General features: G+C 45.0%; 1 pseudogene; it reads right to left on the bottom strand.

Moving 5' to 3' along the window:
* The window catches only part of LOC115115484 (synaptotagmin-1-like), a 78,877-nt pseudogene extending 71,971 nt beyond the window's left edge, over positions 1–6,906 (bottom strand).
* Positions 6,907–21,985: the final 15,079 nt, after the last annotated feature.

The raw sequence follows: 21,985 nt of genomic DNA, 5'->3' as shown, positions 1-21,985 counted from the left end.
CCCTCCTGACATGGGCTCAGTTGGGCGGGGGGGCAAGAAGTTTGGTCCGAGGAGGGCTGTTCTTCCCGTCTGTAAGCTGCTAGCTCTAAGTTCTGGTCCCCCAGCCCCCTCCTGCTGCCTCATGGCAGGCCTACTGGCTCAGTCCAAGGCCCGGGAGAGGACCGGGACTAGAGCCAGACAGAGAGGGACAGAGAAGTTTGTCTTTGCTGATCTACCACCAGTCTAATCCTCAAAGGGTGCTGTCATTTCTGAGCAGAATCTAAGTGAAATAAACTACTCAGTAATTATTCTAAATATATATATTTTTAAATGTTAGAGTTTTCAGTCACCTGTACATTTAATTTATTTTCAAATCCAAAGCAGTCCATTTTGTAATGAGTATGTATAGCTTTCAGTGTAATACCCACAGAAACAAGTGTGAAAAAACACTAATATTGACAACCTTTGAAAAGACATGTTTTTAGAAATGTCATTTTCATTACGTTTGTCTGTGTTATTTAGAGTAATGGAGGAGAGTGTGGAGCGGTTATGAAGCAAAGCATTTCTAACACTGAGAGGTTCATTATTGTCACTGAAAACAAAAACCTTTTGGTGTTTAGAGGGAGTGCTGGAAAATCCATGACAACGCCTCCCTCTGAGGCCACAAGGCCCTGAGCATGGTGTGGTGCGGCCCAACACAAACAGACACAGCTGCAGTGGATACACCCCTCTGAGTGTGGCCGTTGGCTTTGTGTGGCGCTCGCTATGGCATCACATGGCGTTCTCCATACACATTACTTCATGCAAGCCAATACTGTCAGTAGTCTGACCACAAACCTTTAGTGGTAAACTTGAAAGAGAGAAAAGTGGGACAGTCTGCATTAATCTCAACAAACATCCTTGTGGTGGCAATGCATGCTGGGATAGCGGATGGAGCTACAGCAGGTAATGGAGGAAGTAATGCTTTTAATAACATTGTCTTTGTTGTAGGTCCTCCTTGGTGTGAAATAGTTTTGAGACAGCGAATGAGAAATGATTTGATTTATTTTAATCCCCATTAGCTGACGCCAATGGCAACAGCTAGTCTTACTGGGCACGTGACGAAAAAGACATTACAGACAAAAGACTTAACAATTTCCATACACTACATGTTCATGTTTTGATATGTATGTGTGTGTGCATCTATCAGTTACACATACATGTCAGTACTTACACACAACAAGTAGGTCACATGGGGGAGAGGCGTTGTTCCATGTGGTGTTGCTTAATTGTTTTTTTAAAACCAGGTTTGGGGGTTTAAAATACTTTTCAGAAGGGAAAATGTATCAAGAAAACACTGAAGATTTTTGGAGGGATGAAATTCAACTCCATTTGAAAAACCGCCACTTCTAGCAGCATCAGCCAACAGATGGGGCTGAAGAGGAGCTTCTGGCTTGGAGATTAATACATGGATCTTTGTTAATGTCACAAGGCATTCCACTGAGTTATACCAGAGATACAGCACAAGATGCCCAACTCTGACAACACCGTGCATTCAGCTTTACCTCCAGGAGTCAAGTCTTATAGATAACCATCTATTTCTATGTAGAAATACCCACAATTAATCATTTGCTATGGCAATGAATTGATTCTGTCTTATTCATTAATGCCCTGTCCCAATACTGGGAGTAGCTGTATCGATATTCCCTGGCACAAACACGTCGTTGGGCATTCATCAGGCTGGCAGCGCTCGGCGCGGAGCTGCTCGTTTTCTAGTTCTGACTGAGTGCTGGAGCAAAAACTGTAATTTAAACTCTACTATAATGGAGTGGCTTTTTCGGGGGCTGCTTTCAGATAGCATCTCTGTCTGAGGCACACCCAACAACCCCTTATTTAGTCGTTGTCCACATCACGCAATGTGATAATTAGGGAGAGAGGTGGTACATGGGTTGTCACAAAGCCTAATGGGCTGGTTGCCACCGTGCCATTGCCAAATACAGACAGTGAAATGAAGGAAAGACCGGGTGTTTTGGAAGGTTAACACAACTCCATTGTGAGAGTGCTGAGGCACCAGGTTAGCTGTTGCTGGCTAGGATTGGGGGGGGGGGGACATCAGAGTCACCCCCCTACAGTGTCTTCATTATCATTATGGCTTCCATATGCTCCTCAGTGGTGCTAATTTCATTGGATCGCCCAATGGCTCCAACACACTTCTAGGAAGTGTTTGTCGCTTGTCAATCAATGAAAGTCTATCTCTGGTCTGATGGGGTAAAGTCCAGGGCAGCACATACTGACCACGGACTACTGTCTAAAGCTTCTACGGCTTTATTTCCCAAAGCAAATATGTTGTTGGTTTTAAATGAGCCTCCCCAGACGCAGGATAAATCTCTAATCAGGCTCCCTGCGCTATGAATGTAGGACAGCATAATAAAACAAGTGGCGTCATTCACGTTGGAGCTAAAGCAATAGAACCTCTCTTTTTCACGGGAGCCGTTTCCTGACACGGGAATTACTTCCACATGAGCTGGTGGATATGTCTATATTTAGGACTTGGGAGGCTGAACGCAACCACGTCCACTGGATACGTAGGTTGGGGTTTGGGATAAACAAAGGATGCTGCTGTCCCAAACTAACTGCTACTGTTCCACAGACGTTACAGGCAAAGACAAGTGTCTCCTCCGGAATCACTGGGTGGAACATTTTTATATAGGAGTGATGGGCTCACAGTTGGTCAGGATTCCAACATGCTGTAGTCGTGCCTCCTGTCGGGGGAGGGTATTGATGAAGGGAAGAAACACAGGGTGCCCAGCAATACAGACAACCTTGGAGATTGAAAAAGTGAATTTGCTTTGAGAAAACCAACAATCTTGGAAATTAGACATACTCAACAAACAAAACTTTCAAAACAATGCTGTTTGTTGTCTTGTCACCTCAAATGCCAAACGGGTTTCTAAAAGTAGTCACAGTACTTCTGAGTAACACCATTAGTCCCTATCCACAATCAGTGATAATGACTACTTGCACTTTGTTGATTGCAATTAGTCTCTAAAGAACAGATCCAAGGGTGCTTTGAGGAATGTGTGAGACGTCTATAGGAAGTAGCTACTCAACCAATTACCACTTTGTCACCAGGCAGGTTAAGGGACACCAACCACTAACATGACTCACGTGGGATTTTGTTGAGCTCGTTCATGAACTTGTTCTTGAGCTTGGAGAAGTCCTCGCTGGATCCGGTGCCAGAGATGTCGGTAGCGTTGGCACCGACCGTGGAGGCAGTGGTGGACATCGGGGCCGCTGCCAGGGCTTCCCTTCGACTCTCAGCCATGGTGGTGCTGGGGCAGCCAGGCAGAAGCTGGAGGAGACATGGAGAAAGAGTTGAGTTTAACACACCTAATTTAATATTGCTTCCACTGTACATAGAATAAATAGATACAGAGAGAGCGAGGCAAATCGAAGGTAGAGCGAGAGAGAAAGAGAGACAGTGAGAAAGAAAGACAAAGAAAGAGAGAGTCAGGGAGGATTAGCTGGTTGTGACAGATGTCTGCCAGGGACAGTTTTCTCTGGCCCTGCTATAGATGAGTGAGTGGAGCTCCCTCTGTGTGACCATTTGCTGGCTCAGCCTGAGTAAACACACCTGGATCCCACAATGATCCTGCAGGGTTCTACCAGCAGCCCTAGGCAGATGAAGCTGGCTTTCACACTACACAAAGGCTGTGTCCCAAATGTTGGGAATAGGGTGGCATTTGGGACGTTCACAAAGTTCACAACTCCACTTTCTACTTTAAGTGTGGACTTTTATGCTGTTCTATTCTAGTCATGCAAATGGATTCCCAGGCATGTGATTGGATTGATAACAAATATAGTATTGCTAACCTTTATAGCGTGCAAGACATAGAGATAACCCACTATTACCCCACTGTGCACTTCATATAAACAACCAGCAGGAAGCCAGGTGTGTTTACTTTGGATTCATGTCTCTGTTACAGGAACTAGGAACAGCAATTCTACAATCGTTTCATGTGTGTAGGTGTCTGTTTGCTAAGAGGTGCTGGGCAGATTGTCACCAGCCGATGCTGTCACCAGGGCGACGGCAGAGTAAATGGCCCAGATATTCTCATTGACGGGCTGTAGTGACGCAGGCTGAGAGTTTCAAGTTCCTTGGCATCCACATCTCCAACAAACTAACATGGTCCAAGTGCACCAAGACAGTTGTGAAGAGGGCACGACAAAACCTATTCCCCCTCAGGGGACTAAAAAAATTTGGCATTGGTCCTCAGATCCTCAAAAGGTTTTACAGCTGCACCATCGAGAGCATCCTGATGGGTTGCATCACTGCCTGGTATGGAAACTGCTCGGCCTCCGACCGCAAGGCACGACACAGAGTGGTGCGTAGGGCCCAGTACATCACCGGGGTCAAGCTTCCTGCCATCCAGGACCTATATACCAGGCGATGTCAGAGGAAGGTCCTGAAAATTGTCAAAGACTCCAGCCACCCTAGTCATAGACCGTTCTCTCTGCTACCGCACGGCAAGCGGTACCAGAGCGTCTAGTCCCCCAAGCAATAAGACTCCCGAACATCTAATCAAATAGCTACCCAGACAATTTGTGTTGCCCCCCCCCCCCCCCCTATGCTGCTGTGAGGTCTGCACAACGCATCACCGGGGGCAAACTACCTGCCCTCCAGGACACCTACACCACCCGATGTTACAGGAAGGCCATAAAGATCATCAAGGACATCAACCACCCGAACCACTGCCTGTTCACCCCGCTATCATCCAGAAGGCGAGGTCAGTACAGGTGCATCAAAGCTGGGACCGAGAGACTGAAAAACAGCTTCTATCTCAAGGCCATCAGACTGTTAAACAGCCACCACTAACATTGAGTGGCTGTTGCCAACACACTGTCATTGACACTGACCCAACTCCAGCCACTTTAATAATGGGAATTGATGGGAAATTATGTAAATATATCACTAGCCACTTTAAACAATGCTACCTTATATAATGTTACTTACCCTACATTATTCATCTCATATGCATACGTGTATACTGTACTCTACATCATCGACTGCATCAAATCAAATCAAATCAAATTTTATTTGTCACATACACATGGTTAGCAGATGTTAATGCGAGTGTAGCGAAATGCTTGTGCTTCTAGTTCCGACAATGCAGTGATAACCAACAAGTAATCTAACTAACAATTCCAAAACTACTGTCTTATACACAGTGTAAGGGGATAAGGAATATGTACATAAGGATATATGAATGAGTGATGGTACAGAGCAGCATACAGTAGATGGTATCGAGTACAGTATATACATATGAGATGAGTATGTAGACAAAGTAAACAAAGTGGCATAGTTAAAGTGGCTAGTGACATAAGAATGCAGTCGATGATCTAGAGTACAGTATATACATATGCATATGAGATGAATAATGTAGGGTAAGTAACATTATATAAGGTAGCATTGTTTAAAGTGGCTAGTGATATATTTACATCATTTCCCATCAATTCCCATTATTAAAGTGGCTGGAGTTGGGTCAGTGTCAATGACAGTGTGTTGGCAGCAGCCACTCAATGTTAGTGATTGCTGTTTAACAGTCTGATGGCCTTGAGATAGAAGCTGTTTTTCAGTCTCTCGGTCCCAGCTTTGATGCACCTGTACTGACCTCGCCTTCTGGATGATAGCGGGGTGAACAGGCAGTGGTTCGGGTGGTTGATGTCCTTGATGATCTTTATGGCCTTCCTGTAACATCGGGTGGTGTAGGTGTCCTGGAGGGCAGGTAGTTTGCCCCCGGTGATGCGTTGTGCAGACCTCACTACCCTCTGGAGAGCCTTACGGTTGAGGGCGGAGCAGTTGCCGTACCAGGCGGTGATACAGCCCGCCAGGATGCTCTCGATTGTGCATCTGTAGAAGTTTGTGAGTGCTTTTGGTGACAAGCCGAATTTCTTCAGCCTCCTGAGGTTGAAGAGGCGCTGCTGCGCCTTCTTCACGACGCTGTCAGTGTGAGTGGACCAATTCAGTTTGTCTGTGATGTGTATGCCGAGGAACTTAAAACTTGCTACCCTCTCCACTACTGATCCATCGATGTGGATAGGGGGTGTTCCCTCTGCTGTTTCCTGAAGTCCACAATCATCTCCTTAGTTTTGTTGACGTTGAGTGTGAGGTTATTTTCCTGACACCACACTCCGAGGGCCCTCACCTCCTCCCTGTAGGCCGTCTCGTCGTTGTTGGTAATCAAGCCTACCACTGTTGTGTCGTCCGCAAACTTGATGATTGAGTTGGAGGCGTGCATGGCCACGCAGTCGTGGGTGAACAGGGAGTACAGGAGAGGGCTCAGAACGCACCCTTGAGGGGCCCCCGTGTTGAGGATCAGCGGGGAGGAGATGTTGTTGCCTACCCTCACCACCTGTGGGCGGCCCGTCAGGAAGTCCAGTACCCAGTTGCACAGGGCGGGGTCGAGACCCAGGGTCTCGAGCTTGATGACGAGCTTGGAGGGTACTATGGTATTGAATGCCGAGCTGTAGTCGATGAACAGCATTCTCACATAGGTATTCCTCTTGTCCAGGTGGGTTAGGGCAGTGTGCAGTGTGGTTGAGATTGCATCGTCTGTGGACCTATTTGGGCGGTAAGCAAATTGGAGTGGGTCTAGGGTGTCAGGTAGGGTGGAGGTGATATGGTCCTTGACTAGTCTCTCAAAGCACTTCATGATGACGGAAGTGAGTGCTACGGGGCGGTAGTCGTTTAGCTCAGTTACCTTAGCTTTCTTGGGAACAGGAACAATGGTGGCCCTCTTGAAGCATGTGGGAACAGCAGACTGGTATAGGGATTGATTGAATATGTCCGTAAACACACCGGCCAGCTGGTCTGCGCATGCTCTGAGGGCGCGGCTGGGGATGCCGTCTGGGCCTGCAGCCTTGCGAGGGTTAACACGTTTAAATGTCTTACTCACCTCGGCTGCAGTGAAGGAGAGACCGCATGTTTTCGTTGCAGGCCGTGTCAGTGGCACTGTATTGTCCTCAAAGCGGGCAAAAAGTGATTTAGTCTGCCTGGGAGCAAGACATCCTGGTCCGTGACTGGGCTGGGTTTCTTCTTGTAGTCCGTGATTGACTGTAGACCCTGCCACATGTCTCTTGTGTCTGAGCCATTGAATTGAGATTCCACTTTGTCTCTGTACTGACGCTTAGCTTGTTTAATAGCCTTGCGGAGGGAATAGCTGCATTGTTTATATTCTGACATATTACCAGACACCTTGCCCTGATTAAAAGCAGTGGTTCGCGCTTTCAGTTTCACGCGAATGCTGCCATCAATCCACGGTTTCTGGTTTGGGAATGTTTTTATCGTTGCTATGGGAACGACATCTTCGACGCACGTTCTAATGAACTCGCATACCGAATCAGCGTATTCGTCAATATTTCCATCTGACGCAATACGAAACATGTCCCAGTCCACGTGATGGAAGCAGTCTTGGAGTGTGGAGTCAGCTTGGTCTGACCAGCGTTGGACAGACCTCAGCGTGGGAGCCTCTTGTTTTAGTTTCTGCCTGTAGGCAGGGATCAGCAAAATGGAGTCGTGGTCAGCTTTTCCGAAAGGGGGCGGGGCAGGGCCTTATATGCGTCATGGAAGTTAGAGTAACAATGATCCAAGGTTTTACCACCCCTGGTTGCGCAATCGATATGCTGGTAAAATTTAGGAGTCTTGTTTTCAGATTAGCTTTGTTAAAATCCCCAGCTACAATGAATGCAGCCTCCGGATAAATGGTTTCCAGTTTGCAAAGAGTTAAATAAAGTTCGTTCAGAGCCATCGATGTGTCTGCTTGGGGGATATATACGGCTGTGATTATAATCGAGGAGAATTCTCTTGGAAGATAATGCGGTCTACATTTGATTGTGAGGAATTCTAAATCAGGTGAACAGAAGGATTTGAGTTCCTGTATGTTTCCTTCATCACACCATGTCTCGTTAGTCATGAGGCATACGCCCCCGCCACTCTTCTTACCAGAAAGATGTTTGTTTCTGTCGGCGCGATGCGTGGAGAAACCCGTTGGCTGCACCGCCTCGGATAGCGTCTTCCCAGTAAGCCATGTTTCTGTGAAGCAGAGAACGTTGCAGTCTCTGATGTCCCTCTGGAATGCTACCCTTGCTCGGATTTCGTCAACCTTGTTGTCAAGAGACTGGACATTGGCAAGAAGAATGCTGGGGAGTGGTGCGCGATGTGCCCTTTTTCGGAGTCTGACCAGAACACCGCCTCGTTTCCCTCTTTTTCGGAGTCGTTTCCTTGGGTCGCTGCATGCGATCCATTCCGTTGTCCTGTTTGTAAGGCAGAACACCGGATCCGCGTCGCGGAAAACATATTCTTGGTCGTACTGATGGTGAGTTGGCGCTGATCTTATATTCAGTAGTTCTTCTCGACTGTATGTAATGAAACCTAAGATGACCTGGGGTACTAATGTAAGAAATAACACGTAAAAAAACAAAAAACTGCATAGTTTCCTAGGAACGCGAAGCGAGGCGGCCATCTCAGTCGGCGCCGGAAGTACATGCTTATGTAATACATGTATCACTAGCCACTTTAACTATGCCACTTTGTTTACTTTGTCTACATACTCATCTCATATGTATATACTGTACTCGATACCATCTACTGTATGCTGCTCTGTACCATCACTCATTCATATATCCTTATGTACATATTCTTTATCCCCTTACTTTTATTTATTTTATTTATTTCACCTTTATTTAACCAGGTAGGCTAGTTGAGAACAAGTTCTCATTTGCAACTGCGACCTGGCCAAGATAAAGCATAGCAGTGTGAACAGACAACACAGAGTTACACATGGAGTAAACAATTAACAAGTCAATAACACAGTAGAAAAAAAATGGGCAGTCTATATACAATGTGTGCAAAAGGCATGAGGAGGTAGGCAAATAATACAATTTTGCAGATTAACACTGGAGTGATAAATGATCAGATGGTCATGTACAGGTAGAGATATTGGTGTGCAAAAGAGCAGAAAAGTAAATAAATAAAATAAAAAAAACAGTATAAAAACAGTATGGGAATGAGGTAGGTGAAAATGGGTGGGCTATTTACCAATAGACTATGTACAGGTGCAGCGATCGGTTAGCTGCTCGGATAGCTGATGTTTGAAGTTGGTGAGGGAGATAAAAGTCTCCAACTTCAGCAATTTTTTTGCAGTTCGTTCCAGTCACAGGCAGCAGAGTACTGGAACGAAAGGCGGCCAAATGAGGTGTTGGCTTTAGGGATGATCAGTGAGATACACCTGCTGGAGCGCGTGCTACGGATGGGTGTTGCCATCGTGACCAGTGAACTGAGATAAGGCGGAGCTTTACCTAGCATGGACTTGTAGATGACCTGGAGCCAGTGGGTCTGGCGACGAATATGTAGCGAGGGCCAGCCGACTAGAGCATACAAGTCGCAGTGGTGGGTGGTATAAGGTGCTTTGGTGACAAAACGGATGGCACTGTGATAGACTGCATCCAGTTTGCTGAGTAGAGTGTTGGAAGCCATTTTGTAGATGACATCGCCGAAGTCGAGGATCGGTAGGATAGTCAGTTTTACTAGGGTAAGCTTGGCGGCGTGGGTGAAGGATGCTTTGTTGCGGAATAGAAAGCCGACTCTTGATTTGATTTTCGATTGGAGATGTTTGATGTGAGTCTGGAAGGAGAGTTTGCAGTCTAGCCAGACACCTAGGTACTTATAGATGTCCACATATTCAAGGTCGGAACCATCCAGGGTGGTGATGCTAGTCGGGCATGCGGGTGCAGGCAGCGATCGGTTGAAAAGCATGCATTTGGTTTTACTCGCGTTTAAGAGCAGTTGGAGGCCACGGAAGGAGTGCTGTATGGCATTGAAGCTCGTTTGGAGGTTAGATAGCACAGTGTCCAATGACGGGCCGAAAGTATATAGAATGGTGTCGTCTGCGTAGAGGTGGATCAGGGAATCGCCCGCAGCAAGAGCAACATCATTGATATATACAGAGAAAAGAGTCGGCCCGAGAATTGAACCCTGTGGCACCCCCATAGAGACTGCCAGAGGACCGGACAGCATGCCCTCCGATTTGACACACTGAACTCTGTCTGCAAAGTAATTGGTGAACCAGGCAAGGCAGTCCTCCGAGAAACCGAGGCTATTGAGTCTGCCGATAAGAATATGGTGATTGACAGAGTCGAAAGCCTTGGCGAGGTCGATGAAGACGGCTGCACAGTACTTACACTGTGTATAAGAGAGTAGTTTTGGAATTGTTAGTTAGATTACTTGTTGGTTATCACTGCATTGTCGGAACTAGAAGCACAAGCATTTCGCTACACTTGCATTAACATCTGCTAACCATGTGTATGTGACAAATAAAATTTGATTTGATTTGATTTGCTGCTACTCTCTGTTATGATCTATGCATAGTCACTTTAATAATTCTACCGACATGTACATATTACCTCAATTACCCGACACCAGTGCCCCCGCACATTGACTCTGTACCAGTACTCCCTGTATATAACCCCGCTATTGTTATTTTACTGCTACTCTTTAATTACTTGTTATTTTTATCTCTTACTTTTTCGTAGGTATTTTCTTCGCAGCATTTTTGATTAAGGGCTTGTAAGTAAGCATTTCACTGTAAGGTCTACACCTGTTGTACTCGGCGCATGTGACAAATAACATTTAATTTGATTTGATACATACAGTTGAAGTCGGATGTTTACATACACCTTAGCCAAATACATTTAACTCAGTTTTTCACAATTCTTGACATTCAATCCTAGTAAAAATTCCTTGTCGTAGGTCAGTTAGGATCAACACCTTATTTTAACAATGTGAAATGCCAGAATAAAAGTAGAGAGATGTTTTTATTTCAGCTTTTATTTCTTTCATCACATTCCCAGTGGGTCAGAGGTTTACATACACTCAATTAGTATTTGGTAGCATTGCCTTTAAATTGTTTAACCTGAGTCAAATGTTTCGGGTAGCCATCCACAAGCTTCACACAATAAGTTGGGTGAATTTTGGCCCATTCCTCCTGACAGAGCTGGTGTAACTGAGTCAAGTTTGTACGCCTCCTTGCTCTCACACGCTTTTTCAGTTCTGCCCACACATTTTCTATAGGATTGAGGTCAGTGCTTTGTGATGGCCACTCCAATACCTTGACTTTGTTGTCCTTAAGCCATTTTGCCACAACTTTGGAAGTATGCTTGGGGTCATTGTCCATTTGGAAGACCCATTTGCGACCAAGCTTTAATTTCCTGACTGTCTTGAGATGTTGCTTCAATATATCCACATAATTTCCTCTCCTCATGAAGCCATCTATTTTGTTAAGTGCACCAGTCCCTCCTGCAGCAAAGCACCCCCACAACATGATGCTGCCACCCCCATGCTTCATGTTGGGATGGTGTTCTTCGACTTGCAAGCCTCCCCCTTTTTCCTCCAAACATAACGATGGTCATTATGGCCGAACAGTTCTATTTTTGTTTCATCAGACCAGAGGACATTTCTCCAAAAGGTACGATCTTTGTCCCCATGTGCAGTTGCAAACCATAGTCTGGCTTTTTTATGGCGGTTTTAGAGCAGCGGCTTCTTCCTTACTGAGCGGCCTTTCAGGTTATGTCGATATAGGACTCATTTTACTGTGGATATAGATACTTTTTTACCGGTTTCCTCCAGCATCTTCACAAGGTCCTTTGCTGTTGGGATTGATCTGGGATTGATCTGGGATCAATCTGGGATTGATTTGCACCTTTCGCACCAAAGTACGTTCATCTCTAGGAGACAGAACGCGTCTCCTTCTTGAGCGGTATGATGGCTGCGTGGTCCCATGGTGTTTATACTTGAGTACTATTGTTTGTACAGATGAACGTGGTACTTTCAGGTGTTTGGAAATTGCTCCAAAGGATGAACCAGACTTGTGGAGGTCTACAATTTTTTTTCTTTTTTCTTGGCTGATTTCTTTTGATTTTCCCATGATGTCAAGCAAAGAGGCACTGAGTTTGAGGGTAGGCTTTGAAATACATCCACAGGTACACCTCCAATTGACTCAAATTATGTCAATTAGCCTATCAAAAGCTTCTAAAGCAATTACATAATTTTCTGGAATTTTCCAAGCTGTTTAAAGGCACAGTCAACTTAGTGTATGTAAACTTCTGACCCACTGGAATTGTGACACAGTGAATTATAAGTGAAATAATCTGTCTGTAAACAATTGTTGGAAAAATTACTTGTGTCATTGCCAAACTACATACTATTTTGTGGAGTGGTTGAAAAACGAGTTTTAATGACTCCAATCTAAGTATATGTGAACTTCCGACTTCAACTGTATATTTATATATTGCTCCATACTACTACAGTGTATAAAAAATATAATGAGGTTGTGAAACAAAAGGAATTTCCAACGTGCCCTGTTTCATGATACTAGATTCATAATACCGTAGATGGAAGAATGTATAGATAGATACTCTATGAGTCACTAGATGGCAAGGTGATCCGATTGCTTTGTAGGTTCACTGAGTGTGTTTATGGGAGAAAACATATAATCCAATTGAGAGTGCAGTGTATTCACAGGATAAGAGTGTTAGCTGTTGCTAACTCACTTTAGAGGCATTGACAAGCCTGTTAGCAGGGTGTGGTGTTGTTCACTCACTTTGCAGGCATTGGCAAGCCTGTTAGCATGAGGTGCTGTTGTTCACTCACTTTGGCTTTGCCAGCAGTTGTATGGGAACACGCTGTGGACGCACGAGAGGACTGTGTTCTCCAGCTGTGTTGTCAACACGTATTTAATGACCCTGGCAGATCTGACAAAGACATCCTTCAGGGTGTCAAACACAAGCCACGATAATGACAATTTACCATAATATACACCTACAGGTTACTATATAAAGGGTATACAATTGCATTGATGTGTTCTAATGCAGGTTCTAACTTGCCTTGAAACCCCTCCCTGAAATCTTTGCTAATTGCTATGAATGAACACAGCAATCAGTGCTTCTGTGAGCCCTTTGACTCTCCCCTCTAGTTCAAAGTTCCACCTACACCTTCATGTTCTCCCTGCCTTCCCTTGTCTCCCTTTGAAAGGCAGCATCGAGGTGAGTGTGGGCGCTGAGCTGTGGAGAGGCACAACGGGCCACGACAGAGACACTTCAGTGCAGGCAGGGAGAGGACTTTCGGAATATAATGCCGCTCTCAGGTGAGAGTAGGGTATGTGGGAGGAGGCATCTTCTCTTCTATTGCAGATAGGATTGATCCCGTGGGAAGGGAATGGAGGGCATGTATTGTATTGTAGGCTTCAGGCGTGATGTTTTCATGTTTGTCCACGTCAAACTCCAATCCGAAGGGCCCTAATGCACACCTGCTAGAGTTTCCCGCTCTCCTGACAGACGTGAGTGAGTCAGACAGAGGCTGAACAAAGGAGCTCCACCAAAAGGCTGTAATTACAAGAAACCCTGAGCAGAAAACAGCCCCATTTAGGAACACATTTGCATCGTGGGAACAAGAGAGACAATCTATCCACTTAGAGGCCAGATCAGCACGGCGGGGCCATCATTAAAGAGAACATCTGACACCCTGGAACAGTAGGGAGATATTTGTAACATGCCCTGATGTTTGATGGCGCTCCCCTGTTGAGCCCCTGTGAACAGTACAAACCCACCTACCAGGTGAATGACCCATAGAGCCACTTTGTCCTCAGCACAAAGGACATAGGCCTAGATGCTAAGCTGATGTGACAGAGCTGAAACAAGTCATTTATCTATTTTGATTCAGTGCATTTCTTATTCATACACCCAATTATTCAAAGAGACGCAGCGGCTGATGTCGAGACGCAGAGACGTGATCAGATAGTTTTGTTCCTCTCTCAAGGTCAAAGCGCCAAGTGATGGATGCTATTGGTTCTGTGCCTATAGACATTGCTCTGGGAGAATGAGTGGCTACATGATGTGGTAACTATATAGTACAGGGGTTGATATCACTGTTGTATTAATGCATCACCACAGGTGCGTTATAGAAAGACGTTCATAAACAAATTATCATCAAATGCTTAAAATATTTACTAACTTGGGCCTGGTTCAAGGCGGCCATTTTAATGTTCTCTTTGAGCAGGTGGTCACATATAAAGTGTAAGACACCTTGGATCATTGTGACATCACTGTCAAATGCATTATGCTTGGAGAGAGAATGTTCCCAGGCCTACTGTGAGTTGGAGACCACCCTTGGAGACAGTGATGCTTCTCAGGATCATTCCAGAATAATAAAGGGTTATTCTGTCTCAAATTCTATGTTTTCTTGTATAAACAAGTCTTGTATAGAGGCTGAACACTCTTGTGTGGCAGGTGACCCACTTGAACATGGAGTAGCATTCTGTTCTGGCTGGATGGCAGCTAATTTGCCTCTGACCTTTTCCCTTTTCCATGGGCTGTCATCGCCATAGCGATCATATCTCAATTTCAACAATAAGTCAATACCTGCCCTTTCAATTGCCTTTATTATAAACCAACTTCAAGCCAAAGCTAAATAATACATTACAGAGAGCATGTTTAATGATGCATGCCGATCAAATTCAGAAATGCCCTTTTAACACAAAGCATCAACTTTGTTATAATGAAAGCACTTCCTCTCACAGTCATGCACCAGCACGCCCACTACAGTATGTTCCACTGCTGAGGCAACACGTCAAATGTACCTAGTCTGTGAGATACAAGGGAGATACAAGGCCAGCTAAAATATCAGGACACCAAAGCCTGGAAATCTTTCAAATCAACATGCCAAACAAAGATGGAGGATAATGTATTCAGGATAGCAGACAGATTAAAACAAGACCAGCTGCTTTTCGCTTTCAGTCGTTTTCCTCTAAGCACACCTGAGGAATCACAGAGAGTCTGAGTTTCTACTTTCCCTCTTCCATCTCAAACGCTCATCCCTCCCAAGGTGTGTCATGCAGGTGTAAGAGCCCTACCCAATTACAGGACGGCCAGATGGCTTAGCAGGGCCCACATCATACCCCGTGCCTGGCTGGCGGCGCCCCAGACCAGACCAACTCCTCCTCACAACCCAGCCCAACTCTAACTGGGTCAGCTCCCTCCCTCCCTCCATGCCCAAACCCCCTACTCTGCCCTCTCCCAGGCGCAACACTGGCCATGCTGTTTATCTCTTCGTCTTTCTCTCTCCCAGCAGAGAGAGAAAGATAGATATGGAGATGCTGTATAATTATTACTACTAGAAACATGTTCTTTAAGCTACCATCAAGGTTTAGGTTTGGAAGGGGTGCTGCTTTCATTCTTGGCCTGTTCTGCAGGTTTTCACATTTTTGCCAGGACTCTCAGCAGGCAGTGTTTTGGACCAGGACTCTCAGCGGGCAGTGTTTTGGACCAGGACTCTCAGCGGGCAGTGTTTTGGACCAGGACTCTCAGCTGGCAGTGTTTTGGACCAGGACTCTCAGCTGGCAGTGTTTTGGACCAGGACTCTCAGCGGGCAGTGTTTTGGACCAGGACTCTCAGCGGGCAGTGTTTTGGACCAGGACTCTCAGCGGGCAGTGTTTTGGACCAGGACTCTCAGCGGGCAGTGTTTTGGACCAGGACTCTCAGCGGGCAGTGTTTTGGACCAGGACTCTCAGCGGGCAGTGTTTTGGACCAGGACTCTCAGCAGGACTCTCAGGTTTTGGACCAGGACAGTGTTTTGGACCAGGACTCTCAGCGGGCAGTGTTTTGGACCAGGACTCTCAGCTGGCAGTGTTTTGGACCAGGACTCTCAGCTGGCAGTGTTTTGGACCAGGACTCTCAGCGGGCAGTGTTTTGGACCAGGACTCTCAGCGGGCAGTGTTTTGGACCAGGACTCTCAGCGGGCAGTGTTTTGGACCAGGACTCTCAGCGGACAGTGTTTTGGACCAGGACTCTCAGCTGGCAGCAAGTGTTTGGACTCTCACTCTCAGCGGGCAGTGTTTTTTGGACCAGGACTCAGCAGGCAGTGTTTTGGACCAGTCATTTTTACATTTAAGTCATTTAGAGACGCTCTTATCAGAGCGACTTACAGTTCCAGGGAACAGTAGTGCATCTAAATCTTTTCAGGGGGGTGAGAGGGAACTTTATCCTATCCTAGGTATTCCTTAAAGAGGTGGGGTTTCAGGTGGACCAGGACTCTCAGCGGGCAGTGTTTTGGACCAGGACTCTCAGTGGGCAGTGTTTTGGACCAGGACTCTCAGCAGACAGTGTTTTGGACCAGGACTCTCAGCGGGCAGAGTATTTTGGACCAGGACTCTCAGCGGGCAGAGTGTTTTGGACCAGGACTCTCAGCGGGCAGAGTGTTTTGGACCAGGACTCTCAGCGGGCAGTGTTTTGGACCAGGACTCTCAGCGGGCAGTGTTTTGGACCAGGACTCTCAGCAGGCAGTGTTTTGGACCAGGACTCTCAGCGGGCAGAGTGTTTTGGACCAGGACTCTCAGCGGGCAGAGTGTTTTGGACCAGGACTCTCAGCGGGCAGAGTGTTTTGGACCGTGCTGTTTGAGGAATTTACAAGGCTGTCAAATCAGCCGGGCTCTACATCCATTGGAGATGAGAGGGAAAGCTGAAGCCAGGGAAGCCAGAGCGACGAGTATTGCCGTCAATTTCATCAGAGAGGAATCAAAAAGTTGACTTTCATGTGAAGGACTTGAAAAAGAATGGGAGGAATATCCAATGACAGTGCGCCTTATGTGTAGAATCCATGAGTTAACTAGCCAGTTAATGTTTAATTATGTCCATTTAGCAAAGAGTTAAATGTCAACTGCTAATTGTCATAAACTATTCAGCAGCCTCTCCATGTCATTGAAGTCAATCTAATTGCAATCACTGAATACATTGAAAGATGCACTCTGGGGCATTGAGTCAAGTGATCTTACTTCGGACCATATACCAAATGTATTTTTCTTTGTGACTTGATGGGATAAAGTCATTTAGTCATTTTAAGGTTAACTTAATAACCTCTTGTAAAGGAAGAAAGAGAGACACTCTAACTGAAGGACTACTGTCATCCATCCCCATTGCAGATTTAAAAACCTGCTTCAGATTCAATTCCCAAAAAGAGTGGCTTAAAACCACTCACTCAGTATTTGAGCTGCATGTAGAGGGAAGCCATTTTAGAACGACATCCAAACGCTGGATTGCAAAATGTAAAATGTGCTGCCATATCCAAGAATGAAGGAACTTAAATGTATTGAAGACAACTACCAGTACCAGTACCAGATCAATAATGGATCTATATACAGGGAGTACCAGTACCAGATCAATAATGGATCTATATACAGGGAGTATAAGTACCAGATCAATAATGGATCTATATACAGGGAGTATCAGTACCAGATCAATAATGTATCTATATACAGGGAGTACCAGTACCAGGGAGTACCAGTACCAGATCAGTAATGGAGAGTATCAATACCAGATCAATGTGCAGAGAGGTATTTGAGGTAGATACATGAAGGCAGGGTAAAGTGACTAGGCATCAGGATAGATAATAATAAGACTCATTTACCTTAATTTAACTAGGCAAGTCAGTTAAGAACAAATTCTTATTTTCAATGACAGCCTTTTCAGGGGCAGATTTGCCAGATTTGCACCTTGTCAGTTCGGGGATATGAACTTGCAACCTTTCAGTTACTAGTCCAACGCTCTAACCACTAGGCTACCCTGCCACCCCAATAATAAATAACAGAGTAGCAACAGCAAATGATGAGTGTAAAAGTGCTTGTCTGTAAGTGCATGTGTGTGTAATGTGTGTGTGTGTGTTTGTGTTGTGTCGGTCTGCGTGTGTGTGCGTATGTAGCGTGCGTGAATGTGTGTGGCTTTTGTGTGGGATTGTCAATATAGTGTGTGTGAGTGAGTGTGTAAATGGTGTGTATATATCAGGGGTTCACAAACCTTTTCTGCACACAACCCCGAATTGACACTAGAAAATGCAGGGGACCCCAATTTAAAAAAGTATATTCCCTAGTTAATGCTGTTTGATCATATTCACTCAATTTTGGGTCTGTTATGCCGTCCTAAATCAAAGTAATGACATGAAAGTGCATTAAAGGCCTTTAGCTGACACTAAAAGGTTGTATTTTATACTCATTTGAATATCTTTATTTTTATTTGTTTGATAAGACCTCATTTCAATTTCAGGGACCCCGACACCAAGTTTGGGAAACACTGGTATATATAGTCTAGTGAGTGTGCATACAGTATGTTGTGTATATATAGTCTAGTGAGTGTGTATATGGTGTGTATATATAGTCTAGTGAATGTGTATACAGTATGTTGTGTATATATAGTCTAGTGAGTGTGCATACAGTATGTTGTGTATATATAGTCTAGTGAGTGTGTATATGGTGTGTATATATAGTCTAGTGAATGTGTATACAGTATGTTGTGTATATATAGTCTAGTGAGTGTGTATACAGTATGTTGTGTATATATAGTCTAGTGAGTGTGTATATGGTGTGTATATATAGTCTAGTGAATGTGTATACAGTATAGTGTATATATAGTCTAGTGAGTGTGTATACAGTATCGTGTGTATATATAGTCTAGTGAGTGTGTATACAGTATGTTGTGTATATATAGTCTAGTGTGTGTATATGGTGTGTATATATAGTCTAGTGAATGTGTATACAGTATGTTGTGTATATATAGTCTAGTGAGTGTGTATACAGTATGTTGTGTGTATATAGTCTAGTGAGTGTGTATATGGTGTGTATATATAGTCTAGTGAATGTGTATACAGTATAGTGTATATATAGTCTAGTGAGTGTGTATACAGTATCGTGTGTATATATAGTCTAGTGAGTGTGTATACAGTATGTTGTGTGTATATAGTCTAGTGAGTGTGTATATGGTGTGTATATATAGTCTAGTGAATGTGTATACAGTATGGTGTATATATAGTCTAGTGAGTGTGTATACAGTATGGTGTGTATATATAGTCTAGTGAGTGTGTATATGGTGTGTATATATAGTCTAGTGAGTGTGTATACAGTATGGTGTGTATATATTATGGCTTAGGGGTAGAAGCTGTCTAGGAGCCTGTTGGTAAGCAGGAAGGTAATAATAGTGTTGTAATTGCTTTGTCAAAGAACAGATGAGAGAGAGAAAGAGAGAGAGAGCGAGTGTTTGTGATAAATGCTCCAGCCGGGATCGATAGTCTGAATCAATGGGAGAAAGTGCTTTTACTACACACCAATACAGAGGAGGGGCCCAGGGCTCTTCAGTCTGTTGTCTGTCTGTTATGGTGGAGGAAGTGACAAAAAGAGTAGCTCCAACAGACTCACTTAATCCAACTCTGATGGCTACTGTATGAATCCACTTGACCATCTTTTACAGCGCTTCTTAACACCCATTAACTACAGTCCAACTGCGACTGTGCAGCCGTCCATCATTTCGCTGCTATCAACAGGTGCTTGGTGGTTTCAAATGAATTCCCGTTTTGATTACAGTTGAAAGCTCAGGACATTCTGACCATTGAAAGTAAATCCTCGGCGAGACACTTGTTTTACAGACACGGATAAACTAATAATCAGAGTGAGAACACTGGTTTTGATCTGAAGGGAACACTGGTTTTGATCTGAGGGGAACACTGGTTTTGATCTGAGGGGAACACTGGTTTTGATCTGAGGGGAACACTGGTTTTGATCTGAAGGGAACACTGGTTTTGATCTGAGGGGAACACTGGTTTTGATCTGAAGGGAACACTGGTTTTGATCTGAGGGGAACACTGGTTTCGATCTGAGGGGAACACTGGTTTTGATCTGAGGGGAACACTGGTTTTGATCTGAGGGGAACACTGGTTTTGATCTGAGGGGAACACTGGTTTTGATCTGAGGGGAACACTGGTTTTGATCTGAGGGGAACACTGGTTTTGATCTGAGAGGAACACTGGTTTTGATCTGAGGGGAACACTGGTTTTGATCTGAAGGGAACACTGGTTTTGATCTGAGGGGGAACACTGGTTTTGATCTGAGAGGAACACTGGTTTTGATCTGAGGGGAACACTGGTTTTGATCTGAGGGGGAACACTGGTTTTGATCTGAGGGGAACACTGGTTTTGATCTGAGGGGAACACTGGTTTTGATCTGAAGGGAACACTGGTTTTGATCTGAAGGGAACACTGGTTTTGATCTGAGGGGAACACTGGTTTTGATCTGAAGGGAACACTGGTTTTGATCTGAAGGGAACACTAGTTTTGATCTGAAGGGAACACTGGTTTTGATCTGAAGGGAACACTGGTTTTGATCTGAAGGGAACACTGGTTTTGATCTGAGGGGAACACTGGTTTTGATCTGAAGGGAACACTGGTTTTGATCTGAAGGGAACACTGGTTTTGATCTGAGGGGAACACTGGTTTTGATCTGAAGGGAACACTAACGGAACACTAACAGTGTAATTACAATAAATGAAATGAAATAAACCAAATGAAAGCCTGTGTTTGCGTGCATAAATAGGCTAGAGAAAGGTGGCGCCACATCACAGTTAAGTTCACTATATCGCCTGCATGATCAAACAACACAATGGTTTTAGTGCTATCTTCAAGGAAACAGGGGGACGTAACAAAAAGTTGTGTATTTCAGAGTTCTACTTCATCCAAGGCTTCATTACCACCTAGAGAGGAAGCTTTGAAAATACAAGAAAGTATAAACAACAGATTCAATGTGCTGTACATTTCTCCCCTTTATTCTTTAGATACATGTACTGTATTCACTGAACGGGAAACATAACATGGCCATGTACTAAATATTGATGGTGAATATCCTTACTGGTGTTTCGTCATTAGAGAATTGCATGAAAAGTCTGTATCTTGGATTATGCTTTTTGCCTTTCAAACAGTTTCAGACATTTCTTAGGAGATCAGTTTGGACAGCTGACATGCAGCACAGACAGAGAGGCACTTGATGAGGCCAGACCTTGGAGTGCTCTGAACTCTGACTCCTATGAACTGGGCCTTGGAGTGCTCTGAACTCTGACTCCTATGAACTGGGCCTTGGAGTGCTCTGAACTCTGACTCCTATGAACTGGGCCTTGCAGTGCTCTGAACTCTGACTCCTATGAACTGGGCCTTGGAGTGCTCTGAACTCTGACTCCTATGAACTGGGCCTTGGAGTGCTCTGAACTCTGACTCCTATGAACTGGGTGGCACATTAGTTGCCAATTGCTCTTTTTTCCAGAGTGGTGGACAAGCTGCCAGTCAAAAACTGGAAGGATACTCATTTATTAGAGGATGGTCTGATGACACCCGCCCACACACTAGCGCGCACACACACGCATGCGCGCGCACACACAGGCACATAAACACACACACAAACACACACACACACACACACACACACACACACACACACACACACACACACACACACACACACACACACACACACACACACACACACACACACACACACACACACACACACACACACACACACACACACACACACACACACACACACACAGGTATGTGCACACACACAGTCGCACTCTGAGAGTTTCTTGTGTATGTAATAGCGGTGCAAATGATTCAGCCTGCAGCAAGGGGAGATACGAGCAGTGTGTGTAGAAAGCCCAGAGCCCAGCTCCCTCCCTGTCCAGCATGCGTCTTTACTCATCTGCAGGCAATCTCTAGGGGTAATGGAACTGGAAAAAGTGATTAACCCCGCTTTGCGGCGAGGCAGGGACAGCTCTATTAAGCCAATGCAGAAAGATCCCTCGTTTTCAATTACTGCTCGCAAAGGCACAGAGGAAAGGTCTATGAAGGAAGAATAAGGCCTGAAATACAGGCAGTCGTGTTGGTCAGAACCTGACGGAGAAGGGTTTTAGTTGGCCTCAAAACCTCCCTCTGTTATCTTCCAATCCAGTTCCTCCCAGTCACCCCCCTGGTCCTATTCATCTCACTAATATTGGAATGTCTGTGTCTCGTGCACCCTGAAACATGAGTCTGTCAGCTAGGGGCTAAGCAGGACTCTGAGTCCTCCTGGGGTTGGGGTGAGGAGGAGAGTTCAGGGGGGGGATCTAGGAG

The sequence above is a fragment of the Oncorhynchus nerka genome, linkage group LG23 (genome assembly GCF_034236695.1).
Source record: "Oncorhynchus nerka isolate Pitt River linkage group LG23, Oner_Uvic_2.0, whole genome shotgun sequence".
NCBI lineage: Eukaryota > Metazoa > Chordata > Actinopteri > Salmoniformes > Salmonidae > Oncorhynchus > Oncorhynchus nerka.
The sequence above is the reverse complement of the archived record's forward strand: the minus strand, read 5'-3'. Positions and strand labels throughout refer to the sequence as shown.